Consider the following 20,046-nt stretch of genomic DNA (forward strand, 5'->3'; position numbering starts at 1 on the left):
AAGACAGGAAGATGACAGAAAGTTTGGAACTTCCTAGAGACTTGTAAAGTTGTTGTGACTACAATGCTAATAGTGATATGAACAATAGAGTCCAGGTTGGGGAGGTCTCAGATGGAGATGAAGAACTTATTGGGAACTGACGCAAGTCACTTTTATTATGCATTAGCAAAGAGGTTGGCTGCATTGTGCTCCTGCCCTGGGGATCTGTGGAACTTTGAATAGAGAATGAGGATTTAGAATATCTAGTGGAAGAAATTTCTAAGCAGCAGTGTTCAAGGTTTGGCCTGGCTGCTTCTAACAACCTATCTCATATGCACGAGCAAAGAAATGACCTAAAACCAGAACTTATATGTTAAAGGGAAGTAAAGACTAAGTTTGGAAAATTTGCGGCCTGGACATGTGGTAGAAAAGAAAAGCCCATTTTCAGGAGACAAATTCAAGTGGGTTGCAGAAATTTGCATAAGAAAAAAGGAGCCACACAGAGTCCCCATGGGGCACTTCCTAGTGGAGCTATGAGAAGAGGGCCACCATCCTCCAGACCCTGGAATGGTAGATCCAGCAGCAGCTTGCACCATGCATCTGGAAGAGGCACAGGCACTCAATGCCAACCCATGAGAGCAGCCACAGGGGCTGAACCCTGCAAAGCCACAGGGGCGGAACTGCCCAAAGCCTTGAGACCCCTCCCCTTGCATCAGTGTGCCCTGGATGTGAGACATGGAATTAAGGGAGATTATTTTGGAGCTTTAAGACTTAATGACTGCCCTGCTGGGTTTCAGATGTGTGGGGCCTGTAGCCCTTTTCTTTTCGCTGATTTCTCCCTTTGGGAACAGGAGTATACCAATGCCTATACCTTCATTGTATCTTGGAAGTAACTAATTTGTTTTTTATTTTACAGGCTCATAGGCAGAAGTGACTTGCCTTGTCTCAGATGAGACTTTGGACGTTGAAGTTTTGATTTAATGCTGGAATGAGTTAAGACTTTGGGGGACTGTTGAGAAGGGATGGTTGTATTTTGCAATGTGAGAAGGACATGAGATTTGGATGGGGCAGGAGGTAGAATTCAATGGTTTGGATCTGTGTCCCCACCAAATCTCATGTCAAATTGTAAACCCTGATGTTGGAGGTGGGGCCTGGTGGGAGGCAATTGGAACATGGGGGCAGAGTTCTCATGAATACGTTGACATTATCCCCTCATGAGAGTGGCTGAGTTTTCATGAGATCTGGTTGTTTAAAAGTCTACAGCACCTCCCCCCTCTCTATCTTGGTCCTGCTCCTTCCATGTAAGACACTTCCTCCCACTTTGCCTTCAACCATGAGTAAAAGCTCCCCGAGGCCTCCTAGGATAAGCTGCTGTGCTCCCGATACAGTCTGTGGAACTGTGAGCCAATTAAACCTCTCTTCTTCATAAATTACCCAGTCTCGGGTATTTCTGTATAGCAACGCAAGAACTGACTCATACAAGGGGGCTCCTTTAATGCAGAGAACCTGGGTTATAACCACAAGTAACAAAAAGGATTCCAGTGTCTGAGTCTGTGTCTCTATCTACCCTTCTTACCTATGTGCCAAAGAGGCAGGAGGGTGATTCTGAAAATAAAAAGCTCTCTGCCAATATTTTATTTTAGTACAAGAAAAGAGATTAATACTATGGATGTAGAGAAAGCAAGAGCTTGGAATCTAGAAACTACTTAGATCCCGCCATGCCCTTACCAGCTATGCAATCTCAGATGGGCCACTCAATCCCACTGACAGTCAATTCTCTCATCTGTGAAATGAGTGTACCAATGCTACTTTATAGGCAGCTTTGTCAGGATTAAATGAGATAATTTAGAAAAAGCACTTAGCAGGGTGACTGGTTGCCTGGCCCTTAATAAGTATTTCATGAGTTCAATTCTGTGCCAAAGATAAAGTATTGCTCACCAGCTAATTGGCCGTTGTTCAAATTTATTTTAAGAAAAATGAAAACTTCAAGCTTATTAGAATTAAAATGCTCTGACCCCTTGTATTTTGGAATTATAAAAGATACTGTTTCTCAAAATAATGGTGGTGGGAGGGGTGGGGGGAACCCTCTGTTTGCTTAGGGCCATCTTCCAGCTCTTATCAGGTGGCATTTGCGTTAGTCTGGTGGTAAATCCATCCAGGATGCTGAATAAACAACTGCTTGCCTTTAGTTGGATCTTCAATTACATCAGATATGTGACCTGATGTCTGGAAGCCCTGGGCTGCCAAGGACAGAACAGTCTCTGTGAGGTGATTTAAAGGAGATCTTTGTTCACTGGCCCCCAAATGTCTTTGTCCCATTATTTCTTGCAGTCTGACATGCTCCCTTTAAATCCCAAAGGCTTTCTGTGTTCAAGAGCTCTTTATCTATTGTTATGCAAATGTACCTGGGAAAAAAAGTAATTCTTCATCAGCTAATATTTCAAGGAGAACCATAGCAACAAATGCTAACAGTTTCTTGGAAGCTCAGATGTAGGAGAGGTATGTGTAAGATAAGGAAGAAGGGGTTGGGGGAAGAGTGAGTTATCTCTAAAAGTGGAGGTAAATGAGAAGGATGGGTTTTAGAAGTAGATAAGCCAGCTTCAGATTCCCGGGAGCCAACCTCTAGAACCATGATTTCTGTTTCCTCATTCGTAAAGCAGAAAAGACAAAACTTACCTTACTAGGGTGGTTTTAAAGAGACTGCTTGTTGTCCTATGCATTCAAAGGAAGTGGTGACCATTAACTCCACCTCCAGACTGTAGATTCTGAGGGATTAGGATGCAAGATCCCATCTGCCATTTGCTCACTGTGACCCTGGCCATCACTTGGCTTCCACCTGTGTAAAATGGGAAAATGGTGCTCTCCTAGTCATTAAAAATGTAATATATGAGGCACAGCTTATTAATTTCTAGGTAGAAAACTATACAATTACTCAAGTCAATTGCATGTCATTGCTAATTTAAAGAAAAAGATAATCAATTGATATTGGGTAAACAGTTTTAATATGAAGCAGGATTAGTCAGGATAACAATGTATTTTAGCCAGAAATAAATTTAAGTCTGTAGTCATTAGAGTTAAAATATTCTTTCTAATAGCTATACAGTACTGAAAAAGACTACTGAAGAAATTTGACATGTAATAAAAAAGAGAATGAAGAAAAAGTGAGGTGGATTTAAAAGGCTGCTGTTCTCAGTTTTCAGACTGCAGGCTGCCCCCTGCTGAGCTGCCCAGCTGCTCAGTTCATTTCTTAGTGAAGTGCCTTTTTTTGGCTCAGCCACAAGATGTCAGCCTAAGCTTAGCCATTTGTGCATTTTTCCGCGCCTCCAACCCATTTCTTCCCTTCCATTTCATTTCCTCTTTCGGCTCTGAGCAAATGAATAATCTTTTGGATTGTGGGCACTAGATAAATAACAATGGAGTAACTTGAGCATTCAAAGGGCCTCTGCTGATAGCAGCTTCCACAAAGTCTCAGGAAGAGCCCCCTTTCCTTCCCACTGCAGTCCCCAAGCCTGGGAGGCCATCGTCCTCTCTCAGGCCAAGTGTATCTATGTGTTGGCGCTTCCTACACAGGGACAAAAAATCCAGGATCCGTGACCCCTAGGAGAGAATGCTCTTAACGTGTCTCCTAGGAAGGTGGATAAAGGCGATTTCAGGTAGGCCCAGCAGCCCTGGGAACCTTCAAGGGTGAATACTGCTTTCTCAGTTGCAACCTGTCTTCCCCAATGCATCGGCATTTGAGGACAAGATACTCCACCTGGGTACGAGATGCCTGTAGTACCTCTAAGAATCATGTTCTCACCACATTGGTGAACATAAAAAATGGGCAGATCTTCTTTCCCCATGGATTTTTGTAAAGGTGAAAATTTTCCAGACACCCCCCTACACACACCAGCAAATGTACACTTACAACTGACTGGTCAGAAATCAGTCACCTGCCTGTCCCTGAAACCATCAGCAGTAAGAGGAGTAGGGATGCCGTAACTGGTTTAGATGAGTGAGATCCATCTCCTGGGCCTAGGGAGGGTCCACCTTCCTTAAGCACATAGCTCTTGCCAGAGATCAATATTCCCAGAGCTGAATTCCAGGGCCTGCAGCGATGAACCAGAACTCAGGACACAGCCCTGTCTCCCAGGGGCTCAGTGAACACAGGTCCAGTCACGACTGCCCAGGGAGATTTGCAGTGGGCTAGAGTTTTGCTAAAGAGAGGCCAGGCAACCACCAACTAAACTACCTGCCCTTTGCTGGAGGAAGAGGAGGCAGAGGAAAAAGAAATAAATGCTGCTGTGACGGACAGAGCAGGAGCACCGTCATCTCGGACAAACACCGCCACTTTAAGCTCCAGCTCCCCTTCTAGCCTCATGCATTTCAAGGAAATCACTTTTCTTCTAACTACAAGCAGACAGAAAGAGCAGACAGTAAAACACAGATAAGACAGCTCGGGCACAGAGGAAAGTAGGGGGAAAGTCTCTTGGGTAACTGCCGAAGTTCACCCTCATACAATGGGCCCCGGTAAAACAGTGGCCTTAATAAGCACATTCCTTTCCCTTCAGGTGCACTAAGATAGGGAAGCTAAAAGCAGACTCGGGGGCTATGCCTGCTGCTGCAGAAAGATATATGAGAAGACACACAACTCTCCCTCCCAGATAAGCACAACAAAGAGACACAGAAGCAGTCCAAGCCTCTGAGAAACTCTCCTAGCCTGAATCCTTAAAAACTCGTAGTCTGTAAGAGAGTGTGGCTCTGACCTAGCTCGGCCAGCTGCCCCTCTCAGGTTTATTTAAAATAAACTTGTCCCTGTTGACTGTAAAAACACCCTTCAAGTTTCTCTCCTCTTTCTTTAATTCTTGCGGTGACTATATTGCCTCTGGCATCTAGAGGGCTGGGGTCAGTCCGGTAGCTCTGGGCTCTGGAACCTGCTCTGCTCGGACTGTCTGAGAACCCGACAGCATGGTGCCTCTGCTCTCTGGGTCTGTTTCCTTTAGAGAAATGCAGCCTGTTCCAGGATGTACAGCATCAGAAGCAGCCTGGGCTATAGGCCTTCTATGGAAACAGGCAGGCTCAGGCCCATGCTTATCTGTCTCTCACTGCGCCATTGAGCCACCAGAGTCATGGGAGCCAGTAATTTCCAACCAAAGGGACTTCTGTGCCCACCTTCTAGAACCTTTCCTTGAGCCGACCTATGGGGGATAAAACAGACACACGAAAGCAGGACATCCTGAGGAAGGGAGCCTGGGAGGAACACGAACAGTGAGACCATTCCTGTCCATCCTTATAGAATGGGAGACAAGTTGATTTATCATTCATTAGACAGAACTGTGTAATAAAGGTACTCATGTGCAAGGCTGTGGTATGCAACAACTCTGGGGGAAGGAGGAAGAGAAAGAAATGAGATGTGGCTTTGGGTTGTATGTGCAATGCTTTATCTCAGAGAAATCAATTTTTTGCAGAAAGAAGCATGCTGTCTATCGGGATGTCACTGCCCCACGAACAGTCACTACACCCTTGATGCATCCCCTGCGGGGGACTCAGGGCCTCAGGGACACTAAACACCACAGGGGACCAGGCTTCATCCTGACACACACTGGGAATCAACCCAGTTGTCATTTCCACGGGTGTGGAAGAAAACTAATGACTCAAGGCTTGAATCGTAAGCGGTCCAACTTCCACTGGCAGAGGTAGATAAGTGGGTGAGAAACTCAGACACATTCACAGCAACTGCAGCCTCTGACCGGAATGGGTCGAACCTGCGAGCCACCCTTGGCTTCAGCCTGCTTTTAGTTCACAACTTTGTGCAAAAGAGAAATTAGCAGCAATGTGAAATGTCACAATTTGAAGGAGTCTCTGCCGGGGCTGGACAGTTCAATTTCCTTTTCAGCTCACTGCCCCAACATTGTCCTGCTGCTTTCAAAGAGGGAAATTCAAGCATAAGGGCTTCGTGAGCCAGGCTGAGAGCTCTGGACATGGAAGGAGAGGGAAGAGCCAGATTCTCACTGGGACCCATACTGCGGTGTGTAAAAGCATGGACCCTGGACCAGAATAGCCCAGGCCAATGCACTGCATCATTTCTCCTTTTTCTGGGACCTCTGGCAAGCTCCCTGGACACTTCTGTAGCTCAGTCTTACCCTTAGTAAATAAGGCTAGCAGTAGCACCTGCCCCTGAGTTTTTACAAGGTTAAAATCACAAAAGATTCAGAAGAATGCATGGTATAGTGAGGGCTCAGTAAATGTTCGTTTTATTTTTTTTAATATGATTTACCAGTTATTCTAATTTTGAGCAAGAGGGTTTCTCTGAGCTCTAATTAGGAGTCTCACCCTACCTCAGAGCAATGCAGGACAGAAGAGCCCCCAAATTGGGGCTTAGCCTGGTTCTTGGCTTCAACCAGGAAAGAATGTAAGGGTAAGCTGGTGCCGTTAGACAGCAACTTTATTGAAGCAGTAGCCTATAGCAACAGAGGCAGTGCTCCTCACAGAGGAGGGTGAACCCACAGTGTGCCCACAGTGGCATCTCACAGCAACGTCACCAGCAACAGACCTGTGGCCGAACAAGTTGCTTCTCACTCATTGAAATAAGGGAAAACATTGTGGAGAACTGTGGTGTCTCTCAGCAAGAGCACGTTAAAAAAGACAGTATAGGATGTGGGACTTCAGTTAGATTCCTGTCTTCATCAGCTCTGGCTGCTATATTACAAAGTACTATAGCCTGGGTGGCTTATAAACAACGGCAATTTATTTCTCACAGTTCTGAAGTCTGGGAAGTGTAAGATCACAATGCCGACATGGTTGGGGTCCAGGGAGGATCCTTTTCTGAGTTGCAGAACGCCAATTTCTTGCTGTTTCCTCACATGGCAGAAAGAGGGTGACAGAGCTCTCTGGAGTCCCTATTATAAAAACACTGATCCTATTTGTGAGAGTTCTACCTTCACTCCTCAAACACCTCCCCAGCCCCAGCTCCTATTACAGTCACTTTGGGTGTTAGAATTTCAACATATGAATTTGGGGAAATATAAACATTCGGTGCTTACCAGTGCTTTAGGGGATGTTTTATGGAATCGGACTTTTGCTCTGAAGTGAAGGCCATCAGGAAGTGGTGTTAACACTATGATGGAATATCTTTAAAAATGTAATCTACAATTTGGGAGGAAGTAAGGTTAAAGCTGTGATTGGTGAATAAGCCACTGTTACACATATTAGCTGGGAATGAGGGGTGTTTGGTCGTTTGTGTAGTTTAGATAAGGTTCACGTTTCTGTCTGCATTCAGACATGACTGGAGTGGTCTTCTTTTTGTCTTGATTTGCCACCATCACAGAGTGGCCTTTTCTGATGCTGGTACTCAGTAAAATTGTTTATACTCAGCCAGAGAATATTATGACCTAGCTGTGAGTGCCTGTTCCACTCCTAGGACTAACAGTGCTAGACCAGTTCTCAAATACGAAGGGTTGCGTCTCTCTTTCTTTCTACCCTCTTTTGGCCAAAGCAAACTAGTCAGGCATCAGGATGTAGATCATTGATCCCTACCATTGCTGAGACATTGCTAATCTGATGTTTATCTAGAGTGCACTGCCTGCAGGCAAATTAGGGTTTTAATTCACCATCTTGTAGTAGTCAGGACATCCCTTTTCTTCTAAAGCATTTCAAAGTCATGAACTAACCTAAAAAATGATACCTTCTATAACACCTTCTTTATCTTTGGGCAGCTGACATATCTGAGTGAGGGCAATTAAGTTAGCCCACTGGGATTATTTAATTTCTGAGAGAAGCTTGTATTTCAAGGCCAAATTTAAGTTTCTGATCACGTAAATGGCTTTATAATTTTTAGCTTTTCTTTTTCAGTATGAACCACATAAAATCAAAATAAAACCACATTTATCTTGGCTAGAAGGTTTGCATGATTGTGAATAGTTCCCAAAAGGCTAGAAATTATTGGGTCCTCTTTCATCAGATACAAAATAAATCAATCAACAAAATAAAATACAAATTAAAATAAAAAAGATGATGCCTGGGTTCAGAGTGAAGCAGCAATGGATGTAGACCTTTGAAGGGTAAGGCGGTAATATTTCATAGATGTCACATGACAGTTAATAACAGAATCTGTGTAGGATGAGAAACTGTTAAGTGTAGTAGAGATCCTAGAACTAAGTCAATGGAAGTTTTCATACAGTTTGCTATTGCTGTTATAGATCTTAAACAAGGTTGATATAGCCTGGCTACTATAGCTAACAAAAGACTAAAATAAGCAGTAGGTCCCTAATGATTCCCACATAATTGGGTCACCACTTACTGAGATTTTTTATAAACAAAAAGTAAAAAGGGATTTGTGAATCTAGAATCTTGGAGAAAATTCTTTCAATAGTTATTGTTTCTGTGTTTATGCTCAAAAAGGAACATACTTCTTTTAACTTGAAAAGTATACGATTACTAAAAGCTAATTCTAGCAATACTTTTTACTAATATAAAATTAATATCAGCTCTCTTCTGGATTGGACAGGTTTGGAAAATTTTTTGTATGTTTTTAAATCCCAAAGTTGAAGGACTCTCGTAACAGTTTTGAAGTATTTAAAATCTGAAGAGTTTCAACAAACCTAATTATTCCTATTTTCCTCTATTTTATAGGGTGAAAGAGCAAAATTATTCTGAATTTTGGAAGGGTAAAAAAAATCATTATAAAAGACAGGATATAAAGTCAAATAATTTCAGGCAACATTATAAATACTTTGTAAGTAACTATTCTAATTAAGAATAAATTAAGAAAAGTAAACATGAAGTTTCTTGAAAACCGATTTAAGTGCGTGCAAAAGGCACCAAAATTTAACGGAATAATTAAATCACAAAAAGAAACTTCTACAATCTAAGCATAAAATAGGCCAGTCATGTTACACAAAAATGACACTCATTTTTTTCTGTTTTACGTCATTTTTGTAATAATTTGGAGCAAAAACATGTATTCAGGCATGCAGAGACAAGTATAAAAATAAATAATGTTAAAACTTTTACCTATAGCTTTAAAAAACAACTTACCAGTATATTAAATAATACATACATATCATATTAACTTTGTCCCATGAATAAGCTATTAAAAAATTCTTGAGCATGAAATTATATATTCATATTCATATTTCTCTAATTATCATAACTTGTGTAATTAAATATTTATATTAATTATCCTTATATTAAATTAAACAAATATATATTATAAAATATATAGCACTTCATATTATAAATATATAAAACATAATTATATTATAAATATATAAAATATATAATTTACGTTATCAATAAGTAATATGTGAATTACATTTAAAATACGTAATATAATATTCATATTACTTATCGTCTTTAATCAAAATAACCAACTTCTTTTTGCAGACACACAAAAAATTAGAGAATAAAAAAGGAATTGTTTTATTATTTTTTCTCTAAGAACACATATTATTTTAACAATTCAAAGGGAGAATAACTTTCTGCTTCTTTCTTTTCACAGTTAACAGCTTAATTAAAATAAGATTTGCCTACTATAAAATGTGCCCACTGTAAGTGTACAATTCAGTTTCTTCTAGTGGTTAAGAGTGGCCAGCAAGACACCTTCTCATGAAGGCTGTTTGTACACCCTCCTGGGGGCCAGAGCAAACTCTGCCAAGACACCAGCCAGGTTTTTGAGGCTTCTCTCCCAAGCAGACTCTGCAACCTCTCTGCAAGAATGTGCAAACTACAGCATGTTTGTGGCAGCCTCACATACTGATCCTAGAGCACCTATATCTTCCTCCGTGTCAACTTCAAAACAACCTTGCTGTGAAGCTTTGTTAGCTCTAATAGGATGCATGTGTCATCGACAAAGTGATTCAGAAAATGCAAGCAGTCATCTTCATCACAGCCCTATGGACTTCCAGGCTGAGGTGACACGCAGGGCAGGATTGACAGGTAGGCCAAAGTTCTGGGTAGAGAAGGTGGCACCAGGCAAAAGGTTTGGAAGTTGAGTGGAGGGCCTAGGACCATTGCAGCCAGGAACTGAGAAAGCTGGGTTGGGACTTGGGGAGAGGGAAGCTGTAGACCATAGACTGTAGGCTGAGCCTGAGACTCAGGGGAGGATGTGGTTGAGAGCATGGAGAGGGTGTCCTTGGGAAATAAGCCTCCAGGAAAGGGCCCTGGAGCAGGAGCTGGAGCCTAATTGACATACCATCACCGCCTCCTTTCATGCCCAGCCTCTCTCTGCTGGGATCACTCCCTGGCAACCGGCCTTTTATCAATCCCTTCTACCTGGCTGGCAAATCCCGAGCTTCACTCCAGGTGGTCACAATCTGACCCTTGTGACCTCATGCTTCCACACCCCCATTTGTGATTCCATCACAGGAAGTTCTTCTCCAGTGGCCCCTGATCCAGGGAGACCCACCCTGCAACAGCCCTTGTCTCCCTCCGCCCTTGCTTCCTTCTCACCCATCTCACCACCATCTGCCCAGGGGAGCCAGATGTCCCAAATTTTGGAGAGAAAATAATTGAGGCTCATTTCCAGGACAGAGGGGCGAGCTGGGTCTGAAGAGCCAAGCAGAGAGGCTTCCCAAAATCACCAGGTTGGGAGGGGTCAGAGATGTGTGGCTGCCCCAGCTGTTCTGACTCTGCCCCAGCTTTTGGCTCCACCCCCTTAAAGCACCTTCAGAGGTTCCCATGGCTACAGTAAACAAGTCTCCACTGCCTTGGCCATGTGCTGTGTTCACCCCACTCCTGATCTTGTTGGCCGCTCAGGGGCTGACAGCCCAGATGTGCAGCTGTGGTGAGCAGAAACAGGGAGGAATGGAGCCCCCAGGTGAGTGGAGTGGCTTGGCTTTAGGGAAGAGCAGCCTGTGGATGTGGATATGGATGGAAGAGGCTCTGAGATTTGGGATCTGAACTTGGGGATCAAGGCAGCAGTTCTTTCTTTATAGGAACTTCCTGTTAAAAAACTTTTTTTTTTTTTTAATAAAAATAGGAAACAGCCTTATAGGAAAGGGTTCAGTACTGTAGCCCAGGCTCTCAAAAATGATCAGTATAACTTAAGGTTTCTATGTCCAGTTACTTCTCCTATTTTAGTATAATAAAATAAAATATCTGACTCACTAGAGGAAATACATAAAATGTGTACTCGAAGCAAAAAGAGAATTAATTAAAGAATCCCAGCATAGTCATCACTTGTCTTAAGAAACAGAGCAGTATTTACCTTAGCCTTCTTCTGTGGGCCCCCATCCCCTATATCAAAAAATCACCTCCTCGGTAGCCATTATGCTGAATTTTGTGTTTATTTATCAATTGCTATTCTTTGTAGCTTGACTTCAACTTTCTGTACTCTTAAACAACATATTGAATAGTTTTGCATGTCCATAAATTGTAAATACGGCTTTACACTATATTACTCTCTGGGTCTTTTTCTGTGGTGCCGTATCTTGCTCCCGCTGATGCACCTCCTGAATGTCTGTCATTCTCACCTATGTCTCTCCCTTTCTACCCTTCTTCTAGCCATTGTCATCACTTCCCTGATCTGCCTAAATTCTGCCCAGCTGTCCGTGCAAATGGTGTGCTGATGACATACGTAAGGACTCTAACTCCCCTCACGCAATCTGCTCACCTCAAAGGGTAAAACATTGGCTCACTCTAATGTAATAAATGACACACAAGGTCACAATTCAATCGTACTCTCCTTGGATACTACTTCTTATGTGAACATCAAACTTACATTCACTTCCTACACATCAACATATCTTGTATATTTGGAGTAAAAATTAGAGAAGTACATACAAAGATTTAAAATAGAAAACTTTTTTGAATTACCATTTCAATCTCGCTGCTTGTTATTGGTCTGTTCAGGGTATCTAATTCTTCCTGTTGTAAGATAGGAGGGTTATATCATTCCAAGGAGTTATCCACCTCTAGGTTTTCTAGTTAATGCGCATGAAGGTGTTCGTTGTAGCCTTGAATGATCTTTTGTATTTCTGTGGTGTCAGTTGCAATACCTCCCATTTCATTTCTGATTGAGTTTATTTGGATTTTCTCTCTTCTTGGTTAATTTTGCTAACGTTCAACCAATTTGATTTATCTATTTTATTTATTAAGCTGGTTTCAAGAACAAGCTTTCTGTTTCATTTATCTTTTGTATTGTTTTTTGTTGTTATTTCAATTTCATTTAGTTCTGCACTGATCTTGTTTATTTCCTTTCTCTTGCTGGGTTTGGGTTTGGGTTTGGTTTGTTCTTGTTTCTCCAGTTACTTGAGGTGTGAACTTAGGTTGTCTGTGTATGCTCTTTCAGACTTTTTGATGTTGGCATTTAGAGCTATGAACTTTCCTCTTAGCACTGCCTTTGCTGTATACCAGAGCTTTTGATAGGTTGTGTCACTATTTGCATTCAGTTTGAAGAATTTTTTAATTCCCATCTTGATTTCATAGTTGACCCAATGATCATTTAGGAGCAGGTTATTTAATTTCCATGTATTTGCATGGTTTTGAAGGTTCCTTTTGGAGTGGATTTCCAGTTTTATTCCACTGTGGTCTGATAGAGTGCTTGATATAATTTCAATTCCCTTAAATTTATTGAGGCTCAATTTGTGGCCTATCATAGGGTCTATCTTAGAGAAAGTTCCATATGCTGATGAATATAATGTATATTCTGTGATTGTTGGGTAGAATGCTCTGTAAATATCTGTTAAGTCCATTTGTTCTAGGGTATAGTTTAAATCCATTGTTTCTTTGTTGACTTTCTAACTTGATGACCTGTCTAGTGTCATCAGTGGAGTATTGAAGTCACCCACTATTATTGTTTTGCTGTCTATTTCATTTGTTAGATCTAGTAGTAATTGTTTTATAAATTTGGGATCGCCAGTGTTAGGTGCATATATATTTAGGACTGTGATATTTTCCTGTTGAACAAGGCCTTTTATCATTATGTAATGTCCCCCTTTGTCTTTCTTAACTGCTGTTGCTTTAAAGTTTCTTTTGTCTGATATAAGCATAGCTACTCTTGCTTGCTTTTGGTCTCCATTTGCATGGAATGTCTTTTTCCACCCCTTTACCTTAAGTTAATGTGAGTCCTTAAATGTTAGGTGAGTCTCTTGAAGGCAGCAGATAGCTGGTGAATTCTTATCCATTCTGCAATTCTATATCTTTTAAGCACAGCATTTAGGCCATCTAAATTAAATATTAGTATTGAGATGTGAGATATTATTCCATTCATAGTGCTATTTGTTGTATGTATATGCAATTCTCATCAAAATACCACCATCATTCTTCACAGAACTACAAAATCAATTCTAAGATTTACATGGAAGCAAAAAATAGCCCGCATAACCAAAGCAAGATTAAGCAAAAAGAACAAATCTGGAGGCATCATATTACCTGATTTCAAACTATACTATAAGGCTATAGTCACCAAAATATCATTGTACTGATATAAAGCTAGGCACATAGACCAATGGAACAGAATAGATATCCCAGAAATAAACCCAAATACTTACAGCCAACTGATCTTTGACAAAGCAAACAAAGACATAAAGTGGAGAAAGGACACCCTATTCAACAAATGGTGCTGGGATAATTGGCAAGCTACATGTAGGAGACCGGATCATCATCTCTTACCTTATACAAAAATCAACTCAAGATGGATCAAGGACTTAAATCTAAGACCTGAAACTATAAAAATTCCAGCAGATGACATCAGAAAAACTCTTCTAGACATTGGCTTAGACAAGGATTTCATGACCAAGAACCAAAAAGCAGATGCAATATAAACAAAGATAAGCAACTGGGACTTGATTAATCTAAAGAGCTTTTGCAGAGCAAAAGGAACAGTCAGCAGAGTAAACAGAAAGCTGACAGAGTGGGAGAAAATCTTCACAATCAATACATCTGGCAAAGGACTAATATCCAGAATCTAAAATGAACTCAAACAAATTAGCAAGAAATAAACAAACAATCCCATCAAAAAATGAGATAAGGACATGAATAGACAATTCTCAAAAGAAGACATACAAATGGCCAACAAATATATAAAAAATGCTCAACATCACTAATGATCAGGGAAATGCAAATCAAAACCACAATGTGATACTACTTCACTCCTCCAAGAATGACCATCATCAAAAAATTAAAAAAAAAATAGATGTTGGCATGGATGCGATGAAAAGGGAATACTTCTACACTGCTTGTGGGAATGTAAACTAGTACAACCACTGTGAAAAACAGTGTGGAGATTCCTTAAGGAACTAAAAGTGGAACCACTATTTGATATAGCTATCCCACTACTGAGTACCTACCAGGAAGAAAATAAGTCATTATACAAAAAAGATACTTGCTCATGCATGTTCATAACAGCAAAATTCACAATTGTAAAAACTTGGGACCAACCCAAATGCCCATCAATCAATGAGTGAATAAAGAAACTGTGGTGTATAGATATGTGTGTATATATATATATATACATGTATATATATACATATATATATGTATATACATATCTATGCTACGGTTTCTGTGGCACATACACACACACAATGGAATACTACTGAGCCATAAAAAGAAATGAATTAATGGTATTTGAAGCAAACTGAAAGAGATTGGAGACTATTATTCTCAGTGAAGTAACTCAGGAATGGAAAACCAAGCATCGCATTTTCTCACTCATAAGTGGGAGCTAAGCTATGAGGATACAAAGGCATAAGAATGACACAGTGGACTTTAGGAACTCAAGGGAAAAGGGTGGGAAGGGGGCGAGGGATAAAAGACTACTAACTGGGTGCATTGTGTACTGCTCTCATGTGATAGGTGCACCAAAATCTCAGAAATCACCAATAAAAAACTTACCCATGTAACCAAACATCACCGGTCCCCCAATAACCAATGGAAATAAAAAGTTTTTAAAATAATAAATAAAACTGCCTGCTCTTCAGTAAGTTGTGTTTCCATTAAAAGAATATCTAGAAACCACCTAAGGGAAGCAAGAATAGGCCACTTGGAAGAAGTTTCAAGGAGAGCTGACCCCAGCTTTGTACACTGGCAGCACAAGGAGCCCTCAGTAAATGTTACCCTTCCTTATCATGTGCTAAATGTTTAAGGCTTTCAGACAACTTCAAGCTTGGTGATCTCTGTCAACCTCATGGCTTTGTCTAGAGGGTCAAATGAGAAAAGCAACAACCAGTTGGTGCATTTTTCAAGAGTCATGCAAGTAGTGTTGTCTTCCCTCTCTCTTTAGGCTTTGATGATTTAGTCTTTACATTTACTGTAACACTTATCATGATCCGTTGTTTATTCAAGTTATTTAGGCTGATGCTTCTAAAGCCAACTGTATTAAGGACCACTTTTAAAATTTCCAGTCCTTTTCAAGTAAATATTTTTGTAAAAGAAAAATTTTTTTAAATTACTGGAAAGAGAAAGTGCGAAAATTATACACATCAGAAGCCAAAAGTGTTTACTGATAAATTTAGAAAATGTAAAACTAAATTTAAATACATATATCAGAACAGATATATAGAAGAAAAACAACTTCAGAAACTGTACTTGGTGTTTGCTGAATGTGTGCGTTGGGGAATGAGTGTGGAAAAGAGCAACTCAAGCTGTGTTTTTCCTCTCTTCTCTCGACAACAACAATCAACACAGAAGACTTCTGCCACCAAATATGTGCAGGTTTCTCTCCATACCCCAAGCTAGCAATTGATTCTGCAGTGGAAACCACCTGGGGGTCCTCCAATTTAATTTAGTTCTGACACTATCTACCTGGGGATAGCCTCAGAAACCACAGGTTGAGGGCTCAGTCCCACAAGAACATCCTAACCAGTTGAAACACCACAAGAAGCTTCTAACCAGTTGAAACACCACACCTCCAGAACTTCTCACTGACTGGCTTCAAGTTGTGGTTCCCACAAACCCCTGCTTGAGTTTGACTAATTTGCTAGAGCAGTTCACAGAACACAAGGAAATATTTATGTTAATCAATGTATAACAAAGGATGTTTTAAAGGATCCAAATTTAAAATCAGATGAAGAGATACATACTGTGAGGCCTGGAAGAGCACAGGAGCTCCTGTCCCCATGGAGTTGGGGTGTACCACTCTCCTGGCACATGGACAAGTTCTCCTTCACCTGCGTGTCAGCCTCCACATGTTCGGCTCTCCAGAAGCTCTACACGCCCTGTCCTCTTAGGCATTTTATGAGGACTCCTTTGGATAGGCATGATTGACATATGTGTAGAAATGTGATTGGATCAAAGGGTATGATCTATAATATATATTATAATGCTGATAGACTGAGTGGGGAAACCCGGCAAGGCCTGTCTATTCAGATTCTTTTTGGCATCTCCGTGCAGCATTCCTTCCTCCAGGGTATAGCAGGACCCCTTTTTTTTTTTTTTTTTTTTTTGACGCCCGGGCTAGAGTGCAGTGACGCGATCTCGGCTCACTGTAAGCTCCGCCTCCCGGGTTTGCGCCATTCTCCTGCCTCAGCCTCCCGAGTAGCTGGGACTACTACAGGCGCCCGCCACCGCGCCCGGCTAATTTCTTTTTGTACTTTTTAGTAGAGAAGGACCTTTTCTTAAAGGAGGATCTTATGGCCCATAATCAGAGAGGTGGGGGAAGATTAGAGAGGACAGGGAAGGTCAGAAAGAGAGATTATATTTTCTGAGGCCTGCACCTGAAACTTACAACACTCCAATATTACAACAGAAGACTATGAAACTTATGAGCCAACAACCATGGATAAAAAAGTATGTATATGTATATGTATACACACGTATATCTCACAAGTGGTTAATAGAGAAAATTGCTACTGTTATTGTCACTTTTGTCCTTCAATAACTATATTTGAAGTAAAATTTTGACTGAAATAACAATTGAGTTTTTGAGCCATTTCAGCAATCTCATGACAATAATTTTTTTAGGCTTAATCCAAAATGAAACAAGTGATGTGTTTTCAAAATATATCTTCAATCCTTCAGCAATAATCAGTTACATAATTTCCCTGTGCAATTATAATTAAAAATAAATATTTTTAAAACTGTAATTGGTAATTAATATTTATACATATTTATGGAACAAGTGTGATATTTTCTTACATGCATAGAATATGTAATGGTCCAGTCAGGGTCTTTAGGGTAACCATTACCTCAAGTATTTGTGATATTCCATGTTTATCATTTCAAGTCTTCATGTGATTTTTGAAATATGCAATACATTAACTGCTATTGAACAATAGAACCTATTACTTTTATCCAACTGTAGGTTTGTGCTCATTAACCTCTGTTCATCTTCCTGCACCCTTGCCACACACACTCTTCTCAGCCTCTGGTATCAATCAATCTATTCGCTACTTCCATGAGATTAATTTTTTTAGCTTCCACGTATATGCGATGACATGCAATATTTGTCTTTCTGTGCCTGGCCTATTTCACTTAACATAATGACTTCTAGTTCCATTCGTGCTGCTGCAAATGACATGATTTATGATTTTTATGGCTGAATTATATCCCTTTGTGTATAGACATTATATTTTCTTTATCCATTGGTTTATTGATGAACGCTTAGGTTGATTCCATATCTTTGCTATTGTGAATAATGCTGCAATAAACATGGGGGTGCACATACCTTATCGAAATACTGATTTTATTTCCTTTAGATAAGTACCAAGTAGTGCAATTTCTGCATAATATGGGCAGTTCTATTTTTAGTTTTTACTAATTTACATTCCCAAAAATAGTGTCTACAAGTTTTCTTTTCTCTACATCCTCAACAGCACCTGATATTTTTTGTCTTTTTAATAACAGTCATTCTAACTGAGGTTAAGATGATCTTTAATGAAATTATCTTTCAATGAAAGGAATGAGATCTGGATACATGAATATTAGTCATGGACCTTCTTTTGACAGAAAAACATCAAAATGTTATATAAATTTGTAAGGCCTTTGATGATAAATTTTGGCAGATGTGCAATATCAAGACCACCAGCTACTTCATTAATATTTGTCATTAAGTCGTGGAACTTTTCTGCAGAAACAGTATTCTTCCAAGCTTCTAACTTGGGATTTTGCTCTTCAACCTTATCAGCCATGGAAAAACATGTTGAATTTTTTCTTTGCAAAGCAACATTAAGATAATTGAAATGACTAAAATATTAGCCAAATGGGAAAGACTGGTTGTCCTATTCCATATTAGGTCAGCAACAAATTGGTTGCTTAACTGGGAAACACTGAGTTCATTCCATAGTTCAAATATTCTCCACCAAACCTTTCCCCTCAATGACAATGTACCTCCACATACATTAACAGTTGTTTTTAACCAGCTTCCATATTATTGCCTACGAAAAATTTTTGAATTAAAATTATTACCATTTATGGGATGCATATGTTTTACTATTTCTGTAATCACAATGTTTAGTTCAACTAGATTTTTTGCTTTTATACAAATAACAGGAATTTCTCAATGGAGAAAACATTACATTGATTTATAACCTATCAAAAGCTTCTAAGTCTGGCTAATTATTCCAGAACATGGCCCTACTGTGCTCAACAGTTACACAGCTCCTTCCATTTCTAACTCACCACATGAATTTGACAACATTTCTCCTGCTCCGTATCCCATTAAATAAAGCAATTCCACTTGCTGTGACACAGTCAAATTGCACTAAAAGTTTTGAAACACTTGCTCTCAATCATTGCATTAATCATATCCCACGCCAGTAGTTAAATATTCACCACGTATCAGTGGTCCACAGACCACATCAGAGTTCATGCTCTTCCTAGGACAAGAGTCAAGCACATCCTGCTTTCACCAGCTGCTGGTAGGTGTCACTCAGGTAATGCACAGCTGAACAGAACCCAGTTCTCTCTCTTGTCTGGGCCCCCATCAATACATTAGCTCTGAATGATGCTGTGAATCTCTCTCAGTACAAGGTGATAATCCTAAGCCAGATGATTCCAAGATGGTGCTTCTTTCCCCACCATGATAACCTTTCTGCAACATCCTTGACCATTCTCACCATCATTTCTGCTTCCCCTCTTTAAGAACACGTGGGTACATCTGGATCCCATTCGTGTCATATGCGAACTGAGGCCAGCTTGAGGACATTCAGTGTCAAGCCCTCCCTTCTTATGCCTTTATCACTGTGACATTTCTCCTCCCAAGATACCAAATGGGAAACAGGTCTTGAAAGGGATGTCAGACACAGGTCTGACCATGCGTCTCACCATCACATCAGTCTTTGGCCACTATAGGAGCACCATTGCCCATCACCATATTAAAAGTGGCCTTCCTTCCTTAGAGTCCATGCATACAAAAAAGATACTTGCTCACACATGTTTATAGCAGCACAATTGCAATTTCAAAAATGTGGAACCAACCCAAATGCCCATCAATCAACAAGCCGATAAAGATACTGTAATACATATATATAATGATGGAATACTACTAAGCCATAAAAAGGAATGAATTAATGGCATTCACAGCAAACTGGATGAGACTGGAGACTATTATTCTAAGTGAAGTGACTCAGAAATGGAAAACCAAACATCAGTTATGAGCTCCCACTCATAAATGGGAGCTAAGCTATGAGGATGCAAAGGCATAAGAATGATACAATGGACTTTGGGGACACAAGGGGAAAGGATGGGACAGAGATGAGGGATAGAAGACTGCAGATTGGAAGATGCATGCATGCACCAAAATCTCACAAATGACCACTAAAGAACTTACTTGTGTAACCAAATACTACCTCTTCCCCAAAAACCTGTGGAAATAAAAAATTTTAAAAAGACATCCATTATTGACACTTCATTCAATTGAATACTGCCTATACATATAATTTTGTATTTTAAGCAAGTTATGGAATCAGTGGTAACTTATCTATGTTTAGTTGTAAACTTGTTTATAAGTATATAAATCCAGTATTGGAAACTTATAAGTATATTTACTATCTGACCCTTCACAGAAAGTCGTGGACCCCTGCATTGGATGGTCCATTACAACTTCCATATTCTAGTTTTTCAAAATCCTTTTCTGCTGCCATTCTTACTAAGGGAAATTTTAGTCAATGGCAGGAAAAAAAATGAATTTTTACCATGACTGCAGAGATT

General features: G+C 40.1%; 1 long non-coding RNA gene across 1 annotated transcript; it reads left to right on the forward strand.

The window, feature by feature from the left end:
• The first annotated feature begins 10,356 nt into the window (after positions 1-10,356).
• LOC101177276 lies at positions 10,357-11,623 on the forward strand. Its single transcript, XR_178946.3, has 2 exons — positions 10,357-10,774; positions 11,461-11,623. It is a non-coding gene; the product is annotated as an uncharacterized LOC101177276 (long non-coding RNA).
• Positions 11,624-20,046: the final 8,423 nt, after the last annotated feature.

Source organism: Nomascus leucogenys, chromosome 11 (genome assembly GCF_006542625.1).
Source record: "Nomascus leucogenys isolate Asia chromosome 11, Asia_NLE_v1, whole genome shotgun sequence".
In the NCBI taxonomy this organism is placed as follows: Eukaryota; Metazoa; Chordata; class Mammalia; order Primates; family Hylobatidae; genus Nomascus; species Nomascus leucogenys.